This window comes from Schistocerca piceifrons, chromosome 1 (genome assembly GCF_021461385.2).
Source record: "Schistocerca piceifrons isolate TAMUIC-IGC-003096 chromosome 1, iqSchPice1.1, whole genome shotgun sequence".
In the NCBI taxonomy this organism is placed as follows: domain Eukaryota; kingdom Metazoa; phylum Arthropoda; class Insecta; order Orthoptera; family Acrididae; genus Schistocerca; species Schistocerca piceifrons.
Window position 1 is genome coordinate 527,574,810 of NC_060138.1, and position 19,874 is coordinate 527,594,683.

Consider the following 19,874-nt stretch of genomic DNA (forward strand, 5'->3'; position numbering starts at 1 on the left):
TGTGAGGAAACGCCAAGGGAATAGAATCGAATCGTTTGAGATGTGATGTTACAGAAGGCTGCTGAAATTTAAGCCTGAAAAATTCTGCGTGAAACAGGCGAGGAAAGGAATATTTGGGAATCACCGGCTAGGAATACGGACAGGATGACTGGATATGTATTAAGCAATCACAGAAAAGCTTCCAATGTACGAGAGGGAGTCATTGACTGCATTAAGAAACCACAGAACAGCTTCCATTGTACTAGAGGGAGCTATAGATGGCAAATCAGTTAGCGGAAAGCAGTGATTGCAATAGATTTAACAAATAATGAAAGTCGTTGAGTTTCAAGTGTTACTCTGAGGGAAGAAGAAATCTTACAGTCGACTTCAGACGACGACCCAGTAAAAAAGAATGCAGATACAGTGATACAGTATCAATGAACTTTGAATGTTAACGCAGAGAATTTGAGAACGATGTTTATTTCGTGATCGGCGCTGTATCGCTCGTACTTTATTGCGAACGCACTCGACGCGAGACCCGCGGCGCGCCAGCGATTCTTTTCGAGTTTGGCGCCCGGCCGGCGAGCGCCCGGTCGCCAGACCAGAGAGATCAATAGCGCGGGCCGTGACGTCATCCGCGTGGCGGCGCTGCTGCGCCCGCGGCCCGGCGGCAGGTCGGTCAGTGTGCAGCTAGTCTCTGCACCGTGTAGACGGGCGGGTTGCTCGTAGCGGCTGCGTGGCGGAGCGTCAGGCCCACTAGCGGCTAGCGCGCGTCGCCTCGGTTCGTGCCGTGTGGGTGTGTAATCCAGTGGCGGAGAGGCGCGCCCATGTGACAGGCTGCGCCGCTGCCGTCGTCTGCCTGCTCGTGCAAGCGTCTCTGCCCGCCAAACAGTGAGTGCCTCTCCTGCTGATAATTCGCCTGATTAGCGGCGTTGTCGCGCCCGTGCGATTTGTTCGTGCGAACATACAGTGCCGCAGCAACGCCTGCTGTCTCTGCACTGTCTACACCACCACATACACGCGCCATCTAGCAGATGTATAGTGTAGCTAACAAGCGTCTGTCGCGGAATGAACGTTGAAGCTTGCCATCTGGTCGCCAACTGAAAGTCACACATGGCCTTACGGACAGTCATATGTTACGCATACTGCAAATATTCCCTTTCTAAGCGTATCACTATGATGAATTCCTATGCTACTGGTGTGTTAAAACACATGTCAACGTACAAAACACATGAAGTATGACATTTTCACGATGAAGATACGGCTGTCCATAAGTTTTAATTTGTTGTATTGACGCCAATCTTGGAGAGAAAAGTGGTTTTCTATGTTATTTAATAACTATTTCCAATCAGAATTGATTTAAGCTGCTTAACTGAGTTGCGAACAAAGACTGGTATAATACTAAATTTTCAAGTATACCGATTGTTGGCAATTCATTGTTGTCCTGTTAAATCTTGCCAGACAGTACAGCGAAGTAATTCTGATTTTTTTCATTTTTCGACACGGGCGCCTAACAGGAAATTTTTCAGTGTGTCGTTAATAAGACAGGTCCGTTGGTCATGTCACTTCCTTCCTACTCGGCGAATAAACCTCAACGGTTGTTGACCTGTCAGTTATCAGCTGCTACTGGTTTCGCCTCCATAAGCTGAGCCCTTCTCAGTGGCAGTGATTGTGGTTTATCAAATGTATCCTAATTGTTCTGCTTCCGCCGCTATTAATCGTGTGTTGTTTCCTACTCTACTCTGACAAGTGTTTTTAGTGGGAATAATAGGTCATCTGCATTTAATTGGCTGCACACAGACATAACCGAGAAATGTTTTCTATTACCCCCCCCCTCCCCCCCCCCCTAGTACTTTCCACACGGTAACCTCATGGAAATCGTGTGTTAGAAATAACTATATTGTTTAGAAACTAAGCGTCACACATCTCACGCATGCAAGCTGGTTCGACATGTTAAAAGAAATATCATATGTAAATTTAATTCGTGTGTGTGGCAATGTCAAAACAAAGTCCTTTACGCGCTTCTGTGATAGCCGGTGGAAGCGGGCGGACCGAGTGTACCACCCACCCCGTATCATCAAACCGATGTATAGACGCGTGCAAGCGGCGTCCGGAAATGAATGTTGTACTGCTGTTAGTTACTCACGTGGTCCACATACTGCATAGGAAATAAGCTTTTCGATAACGCAGCTTTCTACTGAAAAGCTGGTTCCGATATACTTTATTTTCGTATTCTCGACATTGTGTTTGTTAATGCTGATTTCGTTGCGAAAGCAGGAAAGTGAAGACTCGCCTGATTTCAGTAGAATTTTTGCACCGCGTGAAAAGGCAACCCACAGAAAAAAAAATAATCGCGGCGCTTTTCATTCATATCGGTGAGAGTCCTCTATCGCGATTAACACACTCGTCTATTTCTGTTGATTCGATTGTCGTACATATTACATGCTAAACATGTCAACTAAACTGAAACAACAAATTCAGATATTAGTCAAGATGTGAGCATTTTATACCAACTAGCGAACCGGAGTAAATGAATTATTACTAAATGTTTCTTGCGATTACAAAAATGTTTCCTAAGATGTGCCTTGCTTATGTGATGTCTAATACCATAACTCCTGAACCTTCCCTAAGTATAATTTTAAAAATATCAGTTACTCAGCCTTTTTTTATTTACAACGATTTCGGGGATTATTGTGGATTAGTAAGAATAAATACTAATCCGTCAAAAGCATTCTGCAGTCAACATGATATACTTAAAAAAAAACTTTCTCTATATTTCAACATTGTTGGTTTCCTAGCATCACTTCACCCAATGTAAACATCACATAATGGAACCAAGGCCCCCTCCCTCCAAGAAAAAAAGAAAACTTGCCGTAAATAGTAAGCCTAAAATTTATTGACTGGTTGCGTTGTTTTAATTTACATTTTAAGTACACAGCCACGAAAACAACCTACCGAACATGACTCCTAAAGAAAGATCTTTAAGCACTTGCGCATACAACAGCCTTGCAGCAAAATTACACCCTTTTGAAGCTTTGTCGAAAATCTGCATGATTCAGAACCGATAGCAACATTCGTATAAGTAGGCTAATAGTAAAAGGAGAAATGACTTGCACATCCTTCACTCAGCCTTTGTGTGGCGCAAAGAAGCGTTAGGTATTGTGCTTTTTAACACTTACCCACTGATGTAAAGAATGAATTTAACTGTAACATAATTATCTTCAAAAATAGAATATTTAAAAAAACGTAATTTCTTTTTGTAAGGCAGTGAGATGTTAAATAAACAAATCTTTATTTGATAGAAATTACGTAATACCGGCAGTGAGTCGTACTTGGGTAGCTCAGTTGGTAGAAATGAAATTTGCCGGCACGGTAGCTCATCATGTTCGGTCAGAGGGTTGGCTGCCTTCTGTAAAGTGACATCCGCCCCGACCAACTTGAAAAGAAGTGTAAAGCACTTTTCCGCGGAAGGTAGAGGACCCGGATTCGAGTCCCGATCTGGCACACTGTTTTAATATCACAGAAAGGTTCATATCAGCGCACACTCGGCTGCAGATGAAAGTTACTCTGGATATTGCAGCCTATATGACATTATTAGTAATGTGTCAGTAACAATTATTTCAGTTACAAAAATGAAATTATTGTAAGACGTTTGGAGTTCCGGCCATGAAAAGGGTAAAACGTTCTTGGACACTTCTCTTACTACAATGTCCATTGTAAATATTCGAAAAAGCCATCGTGTGCCTATACAAAACATAACCCAGAAGTCTTTTTGATTTATAGACGTTGAACGGGATAAAGGCTAGCGAAAAGAGAAAAAATATTATCCTGACCTATACAAACGCGTTGTGTGTGCTGGTTTGGTAACTAAATTCTCAAGCAATTTGCTGTTTTATTTCTGGATCTAGAATCTCAAATTTGTGATGGCGGGTTGCGGATTAGGAACCACGCAGCTATGATAGGGGAGGTATTCAGCGGTTCGGCGGGAATATGGCATGCCAATACGAGTTGATCTTTCCACACTCTTGTGTTGCTCTCGACATACTGACAGATTGAAGGGTATAACAGAATTGTGTGATGTCGCTTGATAGCGCCCGGTAGGTGAAATTAACTAATAGAAATGAAATGCTTATTTCAAACAAGCGGCACGCAGAAAATGGCTTAGTTTAACGTACTGATTATATATTATTTGTCACTCAACTTGCCACAAGCGCGATGTTGCTGTTTTTTGTTATTGGCTGTCAGTGTAATAATTATCTGAGCGTTATAATTATCTTTGGCAGTTCCAATCAATAAAAAAGCTTTGAAATTAATGGAAAGGACCTTCCTAGTTTTACATATGCTTTGTGTGTCAAATATTCACCAGATGAAAGTTGATTTCACTCATTTAACCAACGAAACCACGCCAACCAAATTCACTCACACACATAGCAACGAAAACATCCCAATATGACAAATGTAATGATAAATTAATGTATAATCAGTAGATAAGAACGTGTTGCTGTCGAATCGTGTCATGCCAAATCCAATAATTGGTTTCAAAGCGTGACTGTAGCAGAAAAGCATTGTTTATAAAATACACAGGTTGAAAACAGGAAGTCGACGGAAGTACACTCAAAGCTGTTAGGCAGTGACATACCAAGAACCGTTTCTGAGGTGCAAACAATCGGAAAGAGCAGATTCTTCCATTTCAGAATGTTCCAAAAGTACTACTGTTACAAATTGGTCATTGGGTCTTCCCTACACATCTGCGCATTTACAGTTTTAGCAACTATATTAAATTAATTCCTTGTTAGGCAGTGAAGGAAATTCGTACTCTATTTCCTAGTATTGCAATTATTAGCGCAGTGTCGAGAGGATATCATTCGATCCCCACTGTCTAAATTATCATTTATTTTACTATGTAGCCAGAAACAGTTTCAGCACGTCCTTGCCGTCGACAAATATCGTATTAAGTCACAGAACGTTCCGCACAAAACTAAAGAAGACTTCTTCGTAACTGTTTGCTACAGTCGTAGCTGGGATATTACTGTAATAATCGGACACAAGGTTTCGATTTTTGTTATATCTCTCAGTAGATACACTGAAGCTACAAGGAAACTGGTATAGGCATGCTATTCAAACAGAGATGGTTTGTATAGAGGCAGAATACGGCGCTGCAGTAGGCAATACCTATCTATATAAAACAAGTGTCTGGCGCAGTTGTTAGATCAGTTGCTGCTGCTATAGTGGCAGGTTATAAGGATTTAAGTGAGGTTGAACGTGGTGTTATAGTAGCGCATGAGCGGTGGGACACAGAATCTCCGAGTTAGTGATGAAGTGGGGATTTTACCGTACGACCATACCACGATTGTACGGTGAATATCAGGGATCTGGTAAAACATCAAATCTCCAACATCGCTGCGGCTGGAAAAATATCCTGCAAAAACGGGACCAACGACGACTGAAGAGAATCGTTAAACGTGACAGAAGTGCAATCCTTCCGAAAAATGCTGCCAGTTTCAGTGCTGGGACATCAAGACGTGTCAGCGTGCGAACCATCCAACGACACAGAGCTTTATGCCTTGCCTGGGCTCGTCAACACCCACGTTGGACTGTTGATGATTGGAAACATGTTGCCTGGTCGGGCGAGTCTCGTTTCAAATTGTATCGAGCAGATGGACGTGTACGGGTATGGAGACAACCTCATGAATCCATGGACCCTCCTTGTCAGCAGGGGACTCTTAAAGCTGGTGGAGGCTATGTAGCGGCTGTATACAGGACGGTCAGAACCAGTCCGAAATGCTTGTAATAGAGTGTTGTAGGAGAGGCTATGCTGATAAGCAATTAAGAAAATAATTGGATACTCCGTTTCGGAATTATTTAGCATTATTTAGCCAATGATGATGATCTGCGCACAAATTCAAGCACTTTCACGCGCTAAAATGCGCTATTGTACCAACATTTGGTGGTCTGTGAGCAACCACTTGATGAAATGCTCATTACCAGTTTAAATATGACTTTTCTGGAAGTGACATCTTTAAGCTAGGTGACAAAAGCTACGATTGTTCGATTTGAGGAAACCAAACGAAGGACATGTTTGTTGGCTACAACGCCTCGCAGGCTGCTTGAGTCTGTGCGCGAGCGACGACTTGATAGGCTAACTTCAGCCTAATTAACTTCGAAACGGCGCGACGTATTTAATTTTTTCTTAACAATCATTTCTCAGTACAACTGCCCCTGCAACACCCTTACAAACTTTTCAGTGTGTTTCTGACCACCCTGTATACAGGATAATGAACTTCCTCGTTGTGTCCTCGGCTCAGATCTTTTGTAATCTCTTGGCGAAATAAAAATAAATTTACTAACTACCATGTTTGGTTATTAAGCAATAGCATGACAGTGAATCGACGCAGCTCCTCGTGCAAGACCCTTCCGCCTTGTGTCACATCTTTTGGCCGTGTCCTACGTGAGTGACAGAAGCAAGCGACAGCACGTGACAGCTTCAGGCGACAAAACACAACCGCAGGTGTAGTTACGGAAGTGTCCTACGTGAGCGACATCTGTGTCGCTGCCTGTCTCCCGCTGCAACTGGCGACGTTTGAATTCAAACGTGTTTGAATCTTGTTGCTGCAGCACGCGCGGCACAAAGCGACAGCCATGTGTCTTCTTGGCAAAGCAGTGGAGCAGACGCGACGGCAGCTATGAATTACTTAACATCCGATTTTAAGAAAGCTATTCGGTGAAAAAATTTGATTCTTCCGTTACCTATAGCTTGATATCCTCAAATGATAAAGGTCAGAATTTATTTTCGTTATTCGTCATAGTTAATGCTGCACGAAATTTTTAAGAATTTGCAGAGGTAAAATCACATTATGCAGACTTTACGTATAGTTCATTGAAGGCCATACATTATTGCGTATGAAATGTAACCAATATATCTAAATTGTATTTGAAGTTGAGACTGCAATGATATCTCTTTTCATTCTTGAGATATTGGTTGTTATATCTGCAGACGGGTCGCTCTTGGCGCGTCCGAACCTTTCCTGCGCTTCGAGAATCAAGTGGTCGTAAAAGTCGTCGTATCTCATAAAAGGTTCAAGATATCGAAACGACGAATTTTGGAAATGACAGCACGCAGGAAGGACTACTTTATCATATGGTAAACACTCGATACGTTTTCGTAAACGTGTGAGCAAAGCGGAAACAAGACTCCCTATAACTTACACCATGAGGTTTTGTTAACATTTTCACAGCTAAACAAAGGGAGAGAAACAGGTAAAGGGGGTATCAAAGTGACCAGCATGGGATCTAGTTTGACATGAAAATATTTAACTGTTTGAAAGTAATCATGGTAATGTACAAGAACTTAATTAATAAGCTAAGGAAAAATTGAAATATTTTACGAATAGCTGCTGTAAACGAAGTGTCAAAAATGTCATCTGTTCAAGACCTAGCTATTTTGCGCACAAAAAGATACATTGGTGCGGTATTTAAATGTCAAAAAGGCTTCCTTCGAATCAAGTACATCAGGAAGGCAAATGAAGAGTCAGTATGATCATGCTTTCTGAATAAAACGTGAAATTCAAAAATGGAAGAAATCGGTCAAATATTTTATGAAATGATTTGTGTAAAAGAAATAAGTAGATCAGAGAAACGTTCTACGTGCCTTTGAATGATGATCGAAATCATGAACAGAAAATGAGGTGCACCAAACATTTCCCTAATATTTTTTATTTCATACTTTTAGACAAATCATTACACAAAACGTATGATTTACTTTTCAAAAATTTTGTAAGCTTTACTTTTACAGACTATTTCGAGTAATCGAAACGTTTGGCCTTAACACTGACTGCTGGTGAATTACGTTCGCAACATCAAATATCTGTAAAATTTCATGATTCATTGTAATTTATTAGGAATTAAATGTGTGTGATACACTGGGATAGGTGTGATCAAGTTCTTTGGCAAGACCTTAAAAATATACTTAGCGATGCAGTGTAAACAGTATACATAAAACTTAGTATAGAGAATTGTAACTGAGTCAGTAAAAATGTAAGACCGAATGGGAATGGAACCAAGGACAATTTCCCCACATATAATTATGAACTGCATACGTTACCCTTAAGACCGAATGGGGATGGAACCAAGGACAATTTCCCCACACATAATTATGAACTGCATACACTACCCTTACACCACAGCTCCCTATCTTTCGTCCGATATCAAACTGTGTACTTATGTTTGCATTTAGTGTAGTTAGTCATGTAATAGTCATTCCTCCACATTTATTGGCTGTTAAAAAGTTCTTGATCATGTAAAAAAAGATTCGTATGTAATTTATTGATGAGATAGTCGAATGCTCCACTGCTCATTCACGTGTATTCGAAGAACTTGTCTGGTGATCTTCGTAGTTGCCGATACTTACGAAATTCTCCACGGAGATTCCTCCCTTGGTAAATTTCATGCACAGCATTCCTTTTCGTTTTGTTTTCTGAAGTAAATCTAGTTCTGGAGCCTTACTCCCCAGCTACAGTATTCTACAGGTTAAGGACGCCGTTTTATAGAAACAGCTGATTGGCTCTAAGAAGCCATATTGAAGCGCGACATGGTCGCTCGTACGCAGGACACCCAAGGTTTTCGCCCAATGTTGGTGTTTGTCGCTGGAGTGTCCTGTATCCAAAGTCCCTCGCTGTCGCTCACGTAGGATACAACCTTAGAGGCAACGTCAGCTGTGTTCGCGAATTGTTGGTCGCCGGCGTAGTGCGAGACTTAACAATTCGGCGCATAGTACGAGACAACAATTCGGCTAACGGCAGCCCCGAGAGTGGAATTAAAGTGGGGCGGGTGTTCCGTTTTTAGACGGCGCGGCGGGAAGGTGTGGTAGCTTGGCTTGGGTCAGGCCCGTGCGGTGTACCGGTAAGCGGCCGACATTACGTAGCTCAGCTTGTAAACATCCTGCCGGCCGGCGTTACTGGGAGCTTCCGTGCTGTCCGAACCACGTTACAGAGCCACCAACACAGTGTGTGTGGCATGTTTTGAGGAGCCTGGCTGCTGCTAAAAGTCATTGTGTGTCTTGCTCTGTACACACTGTCTCGTGCACAGTAGCTGCGTTATATAGCCACAGTGTATTTTACACATGCATGATACACATCACTGCCAAAGAAGAGATGAACCAGCTCCCCTCCCCCCCCCCCCCCCGCCTCTCAACGGACTACATCTGTACACCATGAGTCACCTCGCAGTGTGTAACTGAGGATACTTTGTGTACAATTGTTACTTCCTCCTCCCTCGCTTTTCCTGTTCCAGTCGCGAATGGTTCGCAGGGAGAACGATTGCTGGTTTGCCTCTGTGTGCGTTCGAATCTTTCTAGTTTTGCCTTCGTGGTCTTTTCGCGAGCTACACGTTGGAGGAACCAATATATTAGTTCACTCTTAAAGGGACGTACACTCTGGAAACTATCAAGGATAAACCACACTGTGACTCTGAACGCCTCTCTTGTAGTGTCTGCCACTGGAATTGGTTCATCATCTCTGTGACACTTTCGTGCTTACTAAATGAACTTTCTATGTATCTTCTCTATTTCCTCCATCAATCCTATCTGGTACGGATCCCATACTGATAAGCGGTATTCAGGTACTGATCGAACGCGGTTTTGTAAGCTACCTCCTTGTAAGTGGTTGGACGTAGTTTCCTGATGGTTCTCCCAATGAATCTGTCTGGCATCTACCATACTCGCGATTAATTTTATTGATCGCTCTGTATGCATATTTATAGCGATTTTATGACAGTAGCTGCTTCCAGTGATCGTTCTATATATCCACAATAGGTTATATTTGTTTATGTTGAAAGTCAGTTGCCATTCCCTGCTCCAAGAATCGATCGTCTGCAGATCTTCCTGTATTCCGCTTCAGTTTTCTAGTATTGCCACTTCTCTGTACAGAACAGGAACATCCGCAAAAAGCCTTATCGAACTTCCGACATTATCCACTGCATCACATACGTATATTTCGGAAAGTAATGGACCTATAACATACCCTTGACATGCACCCGACGTTATTATTACTTCTGAAGATTTTTCTTCCATTGAGAACGACATGCCGTGTTCTGTTTGCTACTCTCTCTTCAGTCCAGTCATATAGCTGATCTGATATTCCGTTCGCTCTTATTTTATTAGACTGCAGAGCGTAACTATTGAACGCTTTTCGAAAGTCAAGGAACGTGTAATCAACCTGGGCGCCAATACCTACTGTTTTCTTGGTGTCGTGGACGACTTTTTAAATATTCTTATCGGCCAAACACGATCATGCGACAACTTCATTCTTTATTGTTTCCTGTTTCACCAGTCCTCCGCTTTCTCCTTGTGTATTTTCCTTGTTGCTGACGATGTTCCCAATTTCTTATTTCTTCTGCCTTGAGAACCTTCTAAATTTAATATATTTTCCTTAAAAAAGGTTTCTTTCCGTTATTTCCGATTCTTTAATGTTGTTTCTTTCTGTTCTTATTTCTGTAATCCATGGTTTTTTCCTTTTAAAAGAAGTACAGGAAAAATGTGTTTCTTTAAAATTTGTTCTCATTCATTCAGTAGAAGCATTTATTTAGGCCCTTTTTGTCTGATCCGATGCAGTCAGTATCCATTTCCTCCGCTTTCAGAGGAGCCCTTAGACCTGTTTATACGCGGTATAGGCTACAGCTAGCTCCCGATTACCAGGATGCTGATTATTTGTGCATAGTTCGCTTATTCTTCAAAAATTAAAAACCCAAACCTGTTATACAGTGGAACCTCATTATTCCGTACTAGATGTGGCAGTATAACACTCGGATTATCAAAAATTCTGAGAACTTGGAGTTTACTTTGTGACGAATGCGTTTCTCAGAGATCAACTTTGCCTAATATTTGATGTGAAGAATGTAACTCAGTCCTGTCACTAAATTTAGCCATATCGGCCATAACTTGCTGTATTAGTCCTGTCATTAAAGGAGCCATATGTGCAAAGCGTGGGTCACTCGAATAATAATCGAACTCGAAATGACTGTGCTTGTCTAATAACAGAGAAGAAAAGCTAATAGGTGTCTCCTGATTTCTCAAGTTTTGAAGTAACAGAAACTAAGAATATTTAACTATTTCCGGAATTAACTGTATATCAAGCTGACACACGTAGTCAAGATTCATAAAAGTATAACATGTTGAGTATTCATCCATCTCTCAAAATCAAAAAAGCTTCTCCTAACAAAATATTCCACCAAATGACTGGACAAACCGTGGTGTGCTACTGACGTAATGCAGGACACTGCACATTAATCCACACGAGAATTAGCACAAAAACAAGAATACATGCAAATGCAGATAAACTCCCAGCGATTAAAAAGGGAATGAAAAATAAAGACTAATAAATTGGTCTAATTAGTTATAATTGCAGTTGTTTGCAATAATGACAGAGTTGGAAGCTAATGGTTTGCAGAATTATAATGTTTATTGCAAAAAATGGTTTAATGAACGAAAATTCTGAATGTTATTAACAGGAAAAAGATTGCAGTTCAAAGGGATAATTTACAGTTACGTAAACTCAGTGAGAGTAAGAACCTACCACTGCTTTTGCAAAAGGTCTTTAGAGTATTCTTTAGAGAAATTGTTGGCGTGAATTCAGTTTTTTTTTCTCAGGGTCAGTCTCCACTTATCTGGTAATGACCGCGAGTCTTCGAGGTCCGCGTCGTTGGTCCATAATCCTGGAGCGCGCAGTCTTGTAATTATCGTCGTCTTGCAGTTCCTCTTGATCGTAGCCGACCGTTGCGAGTGTAGAAGGAATACGCGATGTTTGTAGAAGCATCTACATGCAGCGACGAAAGTAAGATAGGTCATTAAATTAACGGGTCACGTATTCCGACTTAATAAGTTTCGTTAGCCGTTATTAGTCACAGTTTCAGTTTTATGGTTTTCCGATCGATCGACATTTTACAGTAGAACCGTCCGCAGTAAGAAAGAACATTAATTAATATATTAGTAATTCGAGTTAACAGTCCGCGGTATGCATCAAACTATCCGTGCTGTGCGCAAACCTCACCGTATAATAACAACGGTCTCGCGGCGATCGGCACTCCATACGCTGTCGGTAAAAGTTCTTAGCATCACTTTACAACACTGATATGCGTTAACATCATCTTCTTAAATCACTGCCCGCGGAGTGCACTAGTCTGTAATGTCTACAATCAAAACAGTGCACTTCGAGCGTTCACGCACTTAAGCAGTCTGCACGTCATAGCTTTTAAGATTTTGCCGAGTAGTAGTTCCGACTAATAAGCAACGCGACACGTATGGTTATCAGTTCCTAGTCCGCGGTACACAAAACATGTCACTGTCCAAACAGTTATTTTACATCAGTCACGGACACAATACACACTAACACTCAAGTGGCACAACAACCACCTTGCTGTTCTTGTTCCCGACTCTTTGTTGGTGCTTTTCTCTGTCGACCTATCGATATGTTTCTAAACCGTCCAACACACCAAACTTCACATTACTCTGTTCATGGAAAATGAATTTAAACCATATGATAAAGAAAAGACAAAACATAGAGCCTCAGAACAAATGAAGATAGCAAATACATTCATGATCATTCCATGACGTAAATAGAAACATAGTTGTACAAAGACATTTACAGCATTCACCCCGAAATAATTCTTTCAGTGTATCACGCAATTGAAGCAGGAAACAAGCAAAAAGGAAGTGTAGGGAAAAATTAAAAAATCTGTATCGTTCTGTAGTGTTATTTTCATAGCTTGTCAGAGGAAAACAGATTTTAGAATGCCTTTCTAGAATTTTCAGCAGCTGTTGTCTATCCTCGAAAGGCTACCACCAGCCACTGACAGCTGACGTATTCAGAATTTGTAACCAAGTCGGCTGGCTGCGAAGTTAGGACCACCATTAGGTAAATTCTTGTTTAAACTCCTCTCTTTCCCTGGGCTATTAGGCTTAAAATAGAAACGCCACTTTCCCTGCTTGCCCTAAAAAACATGCAAAGCTCGACTCGCTCTTTGCTGTTTTAGTTTCCCCGCAACGCTTCTACGCTGTTCTCTGTCGTAATTTTCAAACAAGACTTCTTTCATGTTGTTCTTAAGATGTCACGCCTTTAAAATTCCTAATTCAGCACCAATGTTTTTCAACAGTTCTCTTTCATCCATTAATTCTATGCAGTTTACCTAACTTTGCATCCGTGGACAATAACCATCTTTTTTCTCCTTGGTGTTTTACTGCACTCTCAATAAACGAGGGCAATACAGTACAACACAACTCAGTATTAACCTGTCAACTAACACCCTGCTTGGAAGGGTTTGTAAATTCGTTGTCAGCTCCAGGGGAGTAGCGGATAAGTAATGCAGTAGGCTTTGCGATGTGACACGTGGCTGGTTTTTTTTTATTTAACAGCAAATACGTTTCCAGTAAAAACATTTGTATTGTGATTATCAGTGTTCTTCAGTTATTCGTGCAATATCGCGGCCGCGTTAACTCATGTGGTAGGGAGGTTGCTTTACGTTCTAATATCTTTCTATAGAATTTTTGCTCTCAACAAATCTACCTCTAGTACCATGGAAGTTACTTGCTGAGATATTAACACGTGTCCGGAAATTCTGTCCCTTTGTAGAGTTCCTGTTTGGTCAGCGTTTCTACAGAGAATCACCCATTTTTATCTTATCAGTCCACTTTAATTTTCAGAATCCTTCTGTAACACTACATCTAAAACGCTTCGAATCTTCTTTTTTTTCCCTCCTTGTTCCCCTAATCCATGAGTCACTTCAACACAATATTGTGCTCCAGACGTACATTCTCAGAAATTTCTTCTGAATTGAGGCCGTTGTTTGATACTAACAGGCTTCTGTAACCGAGGATTACTTTCTTTGCATGTGCCACTCTGTTTCTTATATTCTCGTTGCTTCGTCCGTCATACGTTATTTTGCCTTCAAGGTAGCAGAATTCCTTCACTTCGTATAGTGCTGGTACCCAATTTCAATAAGATTCTCGTTAATCTTACTTTTGTTCCTCGTCATTGCCTTCGTCGTTCTTTGGTTTACTTACAAACCATATTCTGTTGCTGCTAAGTTGAATGTAGATTCCATTTGGCAGGTGCTGTAATTCTTCTTCACTTACACTGAAGATAGAAACGTTATTAGCGGAACTTGTCATTGATATTTTTTCACCCTGCATTTTAATCTGGGAACTATATTTTATCTCTGTCATTGGTTCTTCGATTTATAGATTGAACAGCAGGGGAGAAAGACTCTATAGTACGCCCTGTTTAATCTGAGAATTTCGTTCTTGGTTTTACAAAGTAATTGTCCCCTCTTGGTTCTAGTACATATCGTATGTTACCCGTCATTCTCTGTAGCTCACTGGTATTATCTCGGAATTTAGAACTACTTATACTATTTTACGTTGTCGAAAGCTTTCTTCAGGTCGACAAAGCCTTTGAACTTGACTCGGTTTCTTATAAGTCTTGATTCAGTTAACAGTTGCACCGTCGGAACTGCCTGTCTGGTGCCTTTACCGTTCTGAAAGCCAAACCAATCTTTTCATCCTAACAGGTTTGCAATTTTCTTTTCGATTCTACTGTATAATATTCGCGTCAGCAACTTAGATGGATGAGCCAAGTTGTTTTTGTGACATCGTATTTTACAGTTGAGCTGTTTTTGCTACTCCGTATTTTACGGACTATAAGATGCACTTCTTTTCTTCGAAAAATTGCCTCCAAATGTCAGGTATGTCTTATACTCTAAATAAATATAAAAATGTGCAGTGTTTTATTTAGAATTCCCGCCATTCTGAAAAATGGCCATATATTTGATGCCGCGAGGAACATATCTCTATCTGACAATAATGGATTCAACTGGCCGCAGAAGAAAAACTATAGAAAATGAGCGAGATTAAATATGCAAAGAGAGGAGTGAATGGAAAAACTGCAAAAACTAGCTAATGACTTATTGAAATTGATTCAAAGACACCGCCAGAATGGCACTAGAATCAATACAGCTAGCGCTACATAGGAACTTAGTCTGTTGAGGGTGGAGTTGGTTGGTGCTACAGGTTTATGATGCGTCATGGACTTCGCATGCGAATGAAAACCAAAATATGTCAGAAAATGCCCCAAGAGTATGAAGAGAGAATATTTCCATTGCTTTACTATTCAACATCGAAAGAAAGCCAGTGTAGAACCAAGCCAAACAGTAAAAATGGGCGAAACTCCTGTGACATTTGATGTGCTGAGTAACAGAACTGTTGTTGCCACGAAAAGCGCTAAAACTGTAACTATAAAAGGAAGTGTACATGGAAAAAATGCACTACACTGTTGTCATTTCAAGCGCAAAACAGTGCCAAAACCTTCTGAAATACTGTGAGGTGGTGGTGTTCATGCTCATGACAAGGGTTGGATAGACAAGGCTAGTATGAAATTATGGATTAACAGAATGTGAGAGAGAAGGAAAGGTGCTCTATTGAAGAAGAGTTCTCTTCTTCTGCTGGATCGGTTTAGTAATCATTTAAAAATTCTGTGAAAAAGAAATTGCGACAGGAAAATACAGAGCTTGCTGTTAGTCCAGGAGGACTTACTTCGCAGTTGCATCTTATTGATGTCTCGATAAATAAACCATTTAAAGCATATATGAGAGAGGAATGGGACAAATGGATGAAACCCAACATGAATTCACGCCGAAGGGAGCTTTAAAACCACCTGCAATCAAACAAGTGTGTCAGTGGATAAAAGAGTCATGGTCTAGAGTGAGATAAGACACTATGAGTAGTGGGACTACCTTCATTGTGGTGCATTTTGTTAGTGTGGGTTGCCTACATTTGGGGCAGATATGCACTCAGGCAAACCTATTGGTCTCCTGTGACTGGCAGGTACTGAACGTATTGTTTTCCTTTAATTGACAGGTACTTAACCTATTGTTCTCCTAAAACGATCCTGCCTTTTGTTTGACAGGCAGTTAACCTATTGTTCCCCCACACACTCCCCCTTCCCCATCCCCCCTCGCTGCTACAACTACATGTTCAAGTCTGAGTTATTGGAATAGCCCCTGCCGCTTTTATCAATTTGACTGATTACTTAATGAAATTGATCAATTAATTACCCTCTCCCCTCCCACCCTCCCTCCCGGGGTTTGGCAGGAAAAAGACTCAGTTGATCGATCATTTGGAGGAATTCGATTGTAGTGTATGGAATATTATCCATTTAAATAATTTAGGGTATTCTAGGCAGTGTACGGAATATATGGAAATTGGTGGAGAGGAAGGCTCTCATAACATGCAATTCGAGGGCATATTGTCTATTTATAAAAAATTCCAATTTGTGGGGTTGGATTTTTCTTGCTCATCATTCTCTGCTGTTTGGAAACGTCTAGCTCTTGGAAGAAGCAATTACATGGGGCAAACATGTTGCATAACCTAGTGTTTGGCACTGTACTCTGACTGTCTTAACCTAATGTTTAGGCCTTTGTCAGCACTTAACCTATTCTGTTAAGTGGTTTTCCATGCCACCCCCATTTCCTTAAACTGTTGTACCGCCTTTGATTCCAAATTAAGTAATTAGTTATGTCCTTCCACCATTTTCTGGTACACTTTTAGAATATCACATGATTTTGAACGCCATTTCTAGCGCTTTCTTCTTTGTCACCCACCCTCTTAAACTATTGTACTGTGTTTTACTTAAAAATTATGCAAATTAACCTTGTGCTCTACTCTTAACCTGCTGTTCTGCTCCATGTCACCCACTCACGCACTCTCTCCCTTAACTGTTGTACCGCTAACACCACTTTGATATAAAAAATTTATGCAAATTAATTAAATCGATTTTGTGTGTATGGGGTAGTTTTTTTTTTTAATTTGCAGCATCCTATTGGTCAGCGAAATCATTGGACTACAGTTTAAACAAAAGGTCGCTAGTAAAAAACACATTCCGCCACTCAAGAGGGGCCACCGCCCCCAGCCCTGACCCTACCACGACCGCGGCCACCACAGCATCGCTCTGGCGTCCATGGGCCACCATCCCTCACGCTAGCAGGTTAGGGCTGCAGCATCCAGGCTGCTCGCAGCAGCCCGATTACGCAGTGTCGCCTCCTCCTCTGCCGTCACGTCCTCCCAGATCACGTGAGGTAGAGCCCAGACCCCTGTCCACATCACCACAGAACTCCAAGGTGTGCTCACACCTATCTAGTATGCAAAACGCCTCTAGGCAGCAAATGTGAATACAATTGCTGATGCTATACCTGTGGAGAATGTTGTCACATCGCACTATAGAAATCTGTTGCAAAATAGCACAGGCTGCTATCTCCCTGGTGATTCTAACAGGACATAAGAGCTGCATCCAGCCGTGATTACCTGCCCCAGCGTGACTGACGCCTCGCTGCAAAATGTCCACTTAGTGACTCGCCATCTAAAAGGTTCTCAGTGTTACACTGACGTCACATGACTATGTAAAATGTGAGTCAAGTCGACCTCTCAGAAATAGTATAGTGTCCCAGAAATAGTTAATGGTTGCTTTTGTAGGAGCTTTTATGATGTCTCAGCATGTCCACATGGAAATTCTTGTCATAACAGAACCTGTTTACGAAAAAGCACAGAATAACGCCGAATGCATTCCTTCTGATGGTCCTAACGTGGCACCCCATCCATCACGTCTTACCCTTCATGCTTTCAACATACACTAACGTTCTCACCGCTATGTAGAGACTCCTACATCCCAGCACAAAGGATGTCTTGTGAATGAATGGGGGATTATGATTGGCTCTTATCGAATTTACCCGCCGTATTACTAATGCCGCCAGTGTGGAAGCACCATCTGCCTTTTTTTCTTTCTGCGGACGAGACTTTCAGCAGTAAAAACTATTTTATACAGATAACTATATTGCACCCACAATTAAACATCTACACCTACATTTATACTCCGCAAGCCACCCAATGGTGTGTGGCGGAGGGCACTTTATGTGCCACTGTCATTACCTCTTGCAAAGTGCTCTATGTATCGTCAAATACAGATAGACTCTTACTCAATTAAACTGCTATCCGACTGAGAACAGGAGCTTGAATATTAGAGCGTGAAACCGATCTCCAACCAGCAATGTATCACTGTGTACCGTGTTGATGTAGTAAACATACCATTCGTATCCTGCACCATACACAATCACCCCTTGTACATCATTTGTACATGTACTGCGAAGACAGACAGCATAAGCACATGCACCATAGGTATACTCGCAGGACTAGATATTTCCTGTGAGTTCAGATGGTCATCTAATCCCAGCATGTGACCAGAGCACCCTCAGTGGATCGACGTCACTCTCAGAACTGTTGTGCAAAGACCTGCTCGTTTCCCCTCGGCACAAACACATTACTGTTTCTGGTCCGGGCCTGCTTGCTTGCTCGCTTTTCTACACTCATCTCCAGACTCTGTGATCACAAGAATATATCTAATTTCACATGTTTTGATAGAATATCCTACCATTTTCGTGGTACTTCTCGATATAAAACACGTATCAATATCGCTTGCATAGCATATCGCTCACGCGATCTAATTCTGAAGATATAGACTGGAAATTATATCTCTAGAAACCCGAAACTTTAGCTAGGTGGAGCGTGCTGTAAACCATAGAGTAACTAGAAACTTACCCTGTCTGTGAAGACCTTTACAAGAAAAAACTCGACAAAAGAAAAACAGAGAAAACTGATATTTCCACTCGCTATTACCGATTTCGGTGATGTAATAGATTCCAAATCATCCCTATAATTTAGGAAGTCAAATAACATGTTTCTCATGTCTAGAGAACCAGCAAATGTGTCTTCCACCCGCTAGATGCATACACCTCAATCTATTTTCTCTCAACTAAATAAAGATACGAAATGTGAAGAAGCAGTCAACTGAACAATTTACATGGGTGGGAATAATGGCCCTGTGCAAATACATGTCCATATTGAATCTTCTCAAATTTCCACGCCATCGCAAAAGCTGTCCAACACATACTAAGTATTAGTTCGCTATTCAGCCGTCTAGAGGTCTACATGGTTGTCAGCTACATTCCTACACTCTAACAGGGCTTTCCATTCGGATATCGTGTTAGGAGAGCTGATAGATAGCCATACAAAAAAAAAGTGCGGTCAGTAAGTGCTTTTAAGTGAAACTTAGTGCTGGATTTTTGTTAAGTAAAAATTGTTTTACGCTGAAAATCTGTGTACTTTATTAGAGAATCGCGACGTTGCTATTGCTTGACAGGGATTTTTATGGATAAAAAAGAAGTCGCTGTTTGTGATGAAAATCGATAAAATTTTAACAAAAAAGGCATTTGTATGGGTGCCGTCTTAAGAAATTGGTAGAATTATAGGTATTTTCGGAATATGGAGGCGAAAACCGATAAAACTGTAAATAGCTATATGTTGGAGGTGTTAGTTACTAAAAATTTAAAGAAATATCTTTCTGAGTATGGATAAAACAGCAGCGAATTCTGTATGTGTTAGTGGCCTCAAACATTCGGTTAAAATTAGTCACGAAACCCATATTTACATGTATTTTCTTAAAGGGAGAAAGTCAGTGGAATAGCAATTAAATGTACATCCTTTTGAAAAGATTTGTATAAATTAACTTCGAAATCGTAAATAGCGTCGTATGTTGCAGAAGCACTGGGTGCTGAACATTCGTGAAGACTAGATCAGCACCACTGGGTGCTATGCTATCTTGGGAATTTGCAACATGACCCGAATTTACTGATGCTGCTGTTGCTTCAGCGAGATCCACATTAAGGATGACAGTCTCGGGATGCTGGGAGGACACTAAGGAGGAGTAGTGGTGGGGGTTTGGCCAATAGCTGCACAGTGGGGGCGTCATTTTGTTGGGTGATAAATTAGCGTAATTAAAAATGACAGTTACCACATTAACATA

The 19,874-nt window shown here is 41.2% G+C and overlaps 1 protein-coding gene across 1 annotated transcript in view; it reads left to right on the plus strand.

The window, feature by feature from the left end:
- Positions 1 to 774: 774 nt before the first annotated feature.
- LOC124798491 (protein retinal degeneration B) overlaps positions 775 to 19,874 on the plus strand; it is a 565,476-nt gene continuing 546,376 nt past the window's right edge. Inside the window, 1 exon segment of the mRNA XM_047261931.1 lies at positions 775 to 870. The gene's annotated coding sequence lies outside the window, so the exon portion shown is untranslated.